The following is a 7549-nucleotide window of genomic DNA, read 5'->3' as shown; positions in this document are numbered from 1 at the left end:
AAATACTAGACAAAATCGAACAAAATTAGAAGGGATATATTTAAATTATGTGATTGGTCGTTCCTATAGAAATGATTTTTGAATTTGATAGGGACAAGAAACAAGAATTTATAACAATATATATTTATCTATCTATATCTTTATATAGATAGATAAATATATAAGAAAAAAAAGAAACAGAGTGTTCTTATTCAAAACGCCCTGTGATCTTCAACCAATTCTGTGCTGCAATATAATTACCGGGGGTGAGAGCTATAGCTTGTTTCCAATATTCAGCGGCTTGATTAAACCAAGACTCCGCAACTTCTGAGTCTCCCTGCCGAATGGCCTGTTCTCCTCGGTCGAAATAGGTGAGTCAATTCCTTTCCTTAGAACCGTACTTGAGAATTTCCTGACTCATACGGCTCAGTAGTCAATTCTTTTTTTGTTCTATTATCTTGAAGTTAACTAAAAGAAAAAAAGAAATTATTAATATGAGTTTCAAACTTTCATTTTTACTAATAAATAAAGAATTTCAAAGAATTTCATCTTTTTTTTTAGTTTTATCTTTTCTCCTACCTTCAGAAAAGGGAATCAAGCATTGGCATTAACGCCCTAATTCTAATTTTCTGAAAGGTAACTATCTCGATTTTATATATCATATACAAAAATATATGATAGATTCATTTCTATAGAATCTTGGTAAAAGTTTTTTCTTTCTTATCTTATAAGTTCTTATAAGTAAAGAGAAAATACTTTCTATCTTTGGGATTTGATACTACACCGCTGCTCAAAATACCAGGGGATCCTTTTTATTACATAAGTGGATTCCTGACTTCTTTATTTATCATGAGATAAGGAAGCAGTTTTTATTATATCGATTGAAAACCGTGTTAATTGATCCTTACGATGCTTCCTTTATCAATTAGATCTTTTATCCATAGAAAAAGAGGGTATCTAGACATATCGATTTCTTCATATTTTTACTTCTATGAAGTTTCTTTGCTACAGCTGATAAAAATCGTTGTTTTGAACGATATATATATGTAGAAAGCCTTTCTTATTTATAATTATTTATATTTCTATATTTCTTATATTAAAATTTGTGGATTTGCTTGTTCTTTTCTTTTTTCTTTCTATAGTGGAGATAGTCGCACGTAATGACAGATCACGGCCATATTATTAAAAGCTTGGGGTAAAAATGGGTTTCGTTCGAGCGCCCGAAAATAATATTCCAAAGCTTTAGTATGTTCTCCGTTACTTGTGTGAATAAGGCCTATGTTATAAAGTATATAACTTCGATCATAGGGATCAATTTCCAGTCGCATAGCCTCATAATAATTCTGTAAAGCTTCTGCATAATTTCCTTCAGATTGAGCTGACATCCGTTACGGTCGTCATTCGGTTCAAAGAATCTCCGCTCCAGAACTGTACGTGAGATTTTCATCTCATACGGCTCCCCCCTTATGTGTGTAATGAGAAAAATCCATCAAATCAAAAAATATTCCAGTATTCTCATTCTCAACTGAACAGAGCTAGTGTTTTTACAATAAATCTCTAGCCAACCTTCCTGTCAAAAATTATTTCTTAACATTAAGTATGTAGGTACTTGATAAAAAAAAATAAGAACTTCAACAATTTCTTTGTCCTCTACGCTGCTTAATTTCCTGGAATTAGTCACCTCAATAATCTTCGATGGTTCTATGGGTATCCAAAATATGAACGAGATGGATATTTATTGTCCCAACCATTCCTGTTAGTCCCAATCTCGATAAGCCATGGATATAGATAGATACAAAGTTTTCGTGTCCTTGATTCCCAAGCGTAGTGCTTCTTTCCCAATGTTGCCTATCAGTACTAGTAATTTGGGGTTGACCTAACCCCATAAGTATAGGTATAACCTTTCGCTTAATACTAGAAACCTAAAATTCAAGCATATAAGGCTTCATTAATCGAGGATACACGACAGAAGGAATTAATCCTTTTATTTACAAATTTCACCTTCAACACGCGTGGGGTTTTTCCATTCCATTTTTTTTTGACCGAAATCGGTCAAAAAAAATGGAATCAAATCACACCATCTCTGTAATAAGTGAATGCCCTTTTTTCTCCTGAAGTTGTCGGAATTATTCGTAATAAGATATTGGCTACAATTGAAAAGGTCTTATCTATAAAATTTTCATTTATCCGAGATCTAGGCATAGGTAGAAATCCATTCTATAATTTAATTAATCATGGTGTGAGAAATCAATCCCACAAATAAAGGAATTGTATAATTATAATACAGTGCGAAATAACGTAAAAATGAACTCATCAATCAAATTTGTTTATCCTAAGACCTTGTAGGAGGTTTTTTTTTAATTTTACTTTGTATTTTTATAGTTTGAATAGGTTTTATGCATTTATGAAAAATAGGATTGATTCACTATTCAACATTCAACCGGTTTCTGGGCATCATTATATAGGAGAGATGGCCGAGTGGTTCAAGGCGTAGCATTGGAACTGCTATGTAGGCTTTTTGTTTACCGGGGGTTCGAATCCCTCTCTTTCCGAATCTTTACCAAATTCATCAATATTACTCATCCCAATGCATACCATTATTTCATATTTCAAATTTGTTTGTTGATATGGACAACTTTATATTCCTCATTTTTCGGTAATACAAAAAATAGTGGATAACGGGTGGGCAAGGAATAAAAATTTTCGCATATCCATGTCTATGATATATGAATAGCAGAAAATCCTTGTAAAAAAAACTCTTGTTATTTTAGTTAAGTTTAAGTTTGACGAGAATAATATTCTACAACCAGTAATTCATTTATTTTCAAACCAACCCATTTATTATCTATTATTTGATTAATTAAACCTTTATATTGGAAAGGGTGAACAGTCAAATGATTTGGCAATTTCTCATGGGGGGCTGAATCAAAATAATTTTGAATAAGAGTTTTAGATTTTTGTTCATCCTTTGCTGTAATAATATCTTGAGGTTTACAACGATAACTTGGTATATCCACTATACGACCATTAACTAAAACATGTCTATGGTTTATAAATTGGCGGGCTTGAGGAATAGTCGCAGCCATACCCAATCGAAAAAGTATGTTATCCAAGCGCATTTCAAGTAGTTGTAATAAAACCTGACCAGTTGATCCTTTAGCTTTTCCGGAGATACGAACGTATTTAAGCAATTGTCGTTCTGTAAGACCATAATGAAAACGCAATTTTTGTTTTTCTTCTAAACGAATACGATATTGAGATTTTTTACTGAAGCGCAATTGATTTCGAAATTCGTTTTTGACTGTTGGCCTTTTACTAGTAAGTCCTGGTAAATATCCTAGACGACGTATTTTTTTGAAACGAGGTCCTCTGTAACGTGACATAAAAACTCCTTTTTTAAAATGAAAAATCTTATAAATCGAAATGAAAACTAAACGAAATGAAAAATATTATAGAATTCTAAATGAAGCGAAATCTACTAAAGTTTTATAGTACAAAGAAGAATTAGATGAATTTTATCAATATCCGAATTTATTGTATATAAAAGAATACAAAAAAGTAGGTTAATTTCTTGATTTCTTCCGCAGAGATCGAACTCTCCCAATTTTTTATTTCTAAAAAAGATATTATCAATTATGTAAAAAACAAATAGAGAAAAGCCGGTTATCGGATTCGAACCGATGACCATCGCATTACAAATGCGATGCTCTAACCTCTGAGCTAAACCGGCTAATGTAAACGAAATATACATATGCAGAAGAATTGAATGGGATCTTAGTTATCAATTTTTAGTTATTTATAACAAAATTCAAATTAATACAAACATCAAAAATAGAGAAAGAAAATATAGAAAATCAAACCCAATTTTTATTATTTCTATTATTTATTTTATCTGATAACATAAAGTGCAAGATAATAATTAATATTATATTAATATAATTTATTTAATATAATTTATTTCGATCTACTATTCTAGATATATATTATTAAATTGATTTCTTTCAAAAAGATTATTTATTAGTACTTAAAGTAAATTTGAATAAATATAAATTTTAGTAAATATTTATTAAGGAATTCCATATTTCTAAGTAAATGTCTAATTCTATATTATATTCAATTAAAAGAATGGTTTTTTTTAGCCACTAGATTCGTTTTAGTTATATAAATTGTATATGAATAAATGGATTGTTTATTTTCTTTTTTTTTTTAAGCAAAAACAAAAAAAAAAAAAGAATCGACCATTCGAGTATTCTAAATTGTATGAAAAAAGAAGATAAGTAGGTACATAGAAGATAAGTAGATATGTGGTCTATATCTGTGTATATTGAATTGTTAATATATAGATATTAGAATTAGTTCTGATTCAAACAAATAAAGGTATCCAATATAGATGAAATAAAATCTATAAAATTGGAGAAAGGGGTTTTTAATATTTAATAAAATAATATGTATTTAATGAATTCAAAAGTTCCCGCATAATTCTCATAATAGAAATGAAAAAAAAAGCATTCTATTATAATCAGATTCAAATAAAAAAAAAGATGGGGATATGGCGAAATTGGTAGACGCTACGGACTTAATTGGATTGAGTTTTGGTATGGAAACTTACCAAGTAATAATTTTCAAATTCAGAGAAACCCTGGAATTCACAATGGGCAATCCTGAGCCAAATCCTGTTTTCTGAAAACAAATAAAAATTCAGAAAGTGATAATAAAAAAGGGATAGGTGCAGAGACTCTATGGAAGCTGTTCTAACAAACGAAATTGACGACTTTTTTTATTGCATTAGTAAAAGAATCCTTTCACCAAAATTACAGGAATGGATCAAAGATAAACATTTAGAAACATATATATATACTGAAATACTCTTTCAATTTGTTACTTTTTATTTTATTATTGAAGATCTATTTGTGATAAAAATATTCACAAATGAAAAATGTGAATCAAATCAATTCGAAGTTGAAGAAAAGATGGAATATTTATTGATGAAATTATTCACTTCATCATAATCGGCTAAAACCCTTGAAGAACTGATAAATCAGATGAGAATAAAGATAGAGTCCTATTCTACATGTCAATACCGACAACAATGAAATTGAAAGTAAGAGGAAAATCCGTCGACTTAAGAAATCATGAGGGTTCAAGTCCCTCTATCCCCAAAAATACTTTTTCATTTTCTAATTTTTTTCCTATATCCTCTCTATCTTGAAGTCCTTATTTATGTGTTTTATTCGATTTATTATTTCCCAACGAAATTGGAATTTTTATTTTCATCAATTTCCTATCTATCATAATTTTCTTATCTATCATAATGACAAGGGACGAGTTTTGGAATAGATATAAATATATATGTGAAACACATAGAATTTTTTTTAATCAGAAATGTATAAATTAATATCTTATTTTTTAGCAAGGAATTTTCATATGCGTAATTAACGATTAACAATAAAAAATAATTATTACTGCGGAAACTCACTTACAAACTTTTTTTTTACTTAGTTGATATAGATTCATTAACATAGATTTTAAAAATCTTTTAAAATCAAAGTATTAAGCTTCAAGAATGGTCGGGATAGCTCAGTTGGTAGAGCAGAGGACTGAAAATCCTCGTGTCACCAGTTCAAATCTGGTTCCTGACACAAGATTCATTTGTATGAGTATCTATCCCCCATATTCATTTTAATGAATATGGGGGATAGATACTCATACAAATTTGTGTTCTTCTAGATTCTGATACATAACATATTTCTTTGATCTATTTAGGTATCTGTAGATATACTTTTCCTAGATGATTAAAGAATAGATGCAATTTTTTATTAGGTATATTCGCTTATCTATAGTATCTATATATATATAGATATAGATATATAGATAATGAATTCTTTATCTATTTTTTTCCTTTTTTTTCTGCGATACAAAAAAAGGTTTCTATTTCCATAATATTCGAGTGGTTTAATTAGTTGGTTAAAAGACCTAAAAGTCGAAGTTCTGGGGTGGAGTGAGAATATTAAGAATTCATCTGAGAAGGATTACCAAAATAGAATCGAGCCCTTTTCTTTGTGTTTTTTTTTTCGTGGCCGTATAATTGATGGTGATGTGCACGTTATATAGTTTATTATAAAGATAAAGAATTAGTTTATTATAAAGATAAAGAATTTTTGCAGTTCATCCTATTTCTTTTATTGGCTTGGCTGATAAGAACTCAGTATTGTTTTTGTTTTAGAATCTTAAGAAACTCCTATCCATCCTATTTTAAACCCTATAATTATTCATTCTATTATTTCTGAATTTTGTGATTTCTCACATAATAATATCTGAATGCAACTTCCATTACTCTGCCTGATTTAATGTCAATCAATTATTTTGTCTGATCTATAACAGAATGTACTTATATTCTTTGACTGGGGTTGCAGAAGTTTGGATTAGTTTATTATTTTTATCATTTAGTGAGCATCTTGTATTTCATAAAAATTTGGAGCAATATAATCTTTACGCAAAGGCCATCCTATCCAATTTTCGGGCATTAAAATACGTCTTAGACGCGGATGACTATCATAAGAGATTCCCAACATATCATAAGATTCCTTTTCTTGAAAATCCGCACTTTTCCAAACCCAAAAAATCGAAGGAATTCTGGGATTTTTTCTTGATACAAATATTTTTATGCATACCTCTTCGGGTTGATTTATACCATACTCTATTCTTGTAAAATGATATACACTAGCTAAGAGTCCTCCGGGTGCTACATCATAGGCACATTGAGAACGTAGATAATTGTAACCATATACATATAAAATGACAGCAATGGAATGCCAATCCTCGGGCTTTATTTGTAAAGTCTCTATTCCTAGGTAATCGAAACCCAAGGATCTATGAATTAGTCCATGTTTGACTAGCCAAGAAGACAAACGACCTTGCATTTTTTGCTTCTCCTAAATTTTTTTTATGAGTTTGGTATTAGTATTTTCTATTACGATGAAATTTTTAAAATACGATGAAATTTTTAAAAAAGGAATTGCTTTTTATTATTGTACTTTAAAAAAATGTGTCAGACGATATCTCTGAAGTAGATGGCGGTTGATAGAAAAATTCTTGACCATAATTGTCAGTATAAGTACTGTATCCAACATGAAACTTATGGTTGGTAGTAAAACATCTATTCTCTCGTTGAAAACTCATTGGATCTTCATATATTTCTCGAGATATTTTCTTACGAAGTTTTGTTATAGCATCTATAATGGCCTCCGGTTTAGGTGGACAGCCCGGCAAATATACATCTACAGGAATTAGCTTATCTACGCCTCGAACAGTACTATAAGAATCGGTACTAAACATCCCCCCCGTAATTGTACAGGCTCCCATAGCAATAACATATTTAGGTTCGGGCATTTGTTCATATAATCGAACTAAAGAAGGGGCCATTTTCATAGTTACAGTGCCCGCTGTTAAAATTAGGTCCGCCTGCCTAGGACTCGATCGTGGTACTAGTCCATAACGATCAAAATCGAATCGTGATCCTATTAATGAAGCAAATTCAATGAAGCAACAACTCGTACCATAAAGAAGCGGC

General features: G+C 30.2%; 2 non-coding genes across 2 annotated transcripts; one reads left to right on the top strand and one right to left on the bottom strand.

Annotated features, from left to right (window-relative positions):
• Positions 1-2443: 2443 nt before the first annotated feature.
• Positions 2444-2531, top strand: TRNAS-GGA (transfer RNA serine (anticodon GGA)). The gene has a single exon. It is a non-coding gene; the product is annotated as a tRNA-Ser (tRNA).
• A 1105-nt stretch (positions 2532-3636) lies between these two features.
• Positions 3637-3709, bottom strand: TRNAT-UGU (transfer RNA threonine (anticodon UGU)). The gene has a single exon. It is a non-coding gene; the product is annotated as a tRNA-Thr (tRNA).
• Between the last annotated feature and the right edge of the window lie 3840 nt (positions 3710-7549).

The sequence above is a fragment of the Vigna unguiculata genome, unplaced genomic scaffold (assembly GCF_037176805.1).
Source record: "Vigna unguiculata cultivar grain cowpea cultivar isolate G323 ecotype 2 unplaced genomic scaffold, ASM3717680v1 ptg000034l, whole genome shotgun sequence".
Classification (NCBI taxonomy): Eukaryota; Viridiplantae; Streptophyta; class Magnoliopsida; order Fabales; family Fabaceae; genus Vigna; species Vigna unguiculata.
The sequence above is the reverse complement of the archived record's forward strand: the minus strand, read 5'-3'. Positions and strand labels throughout refer to the sequence as shown.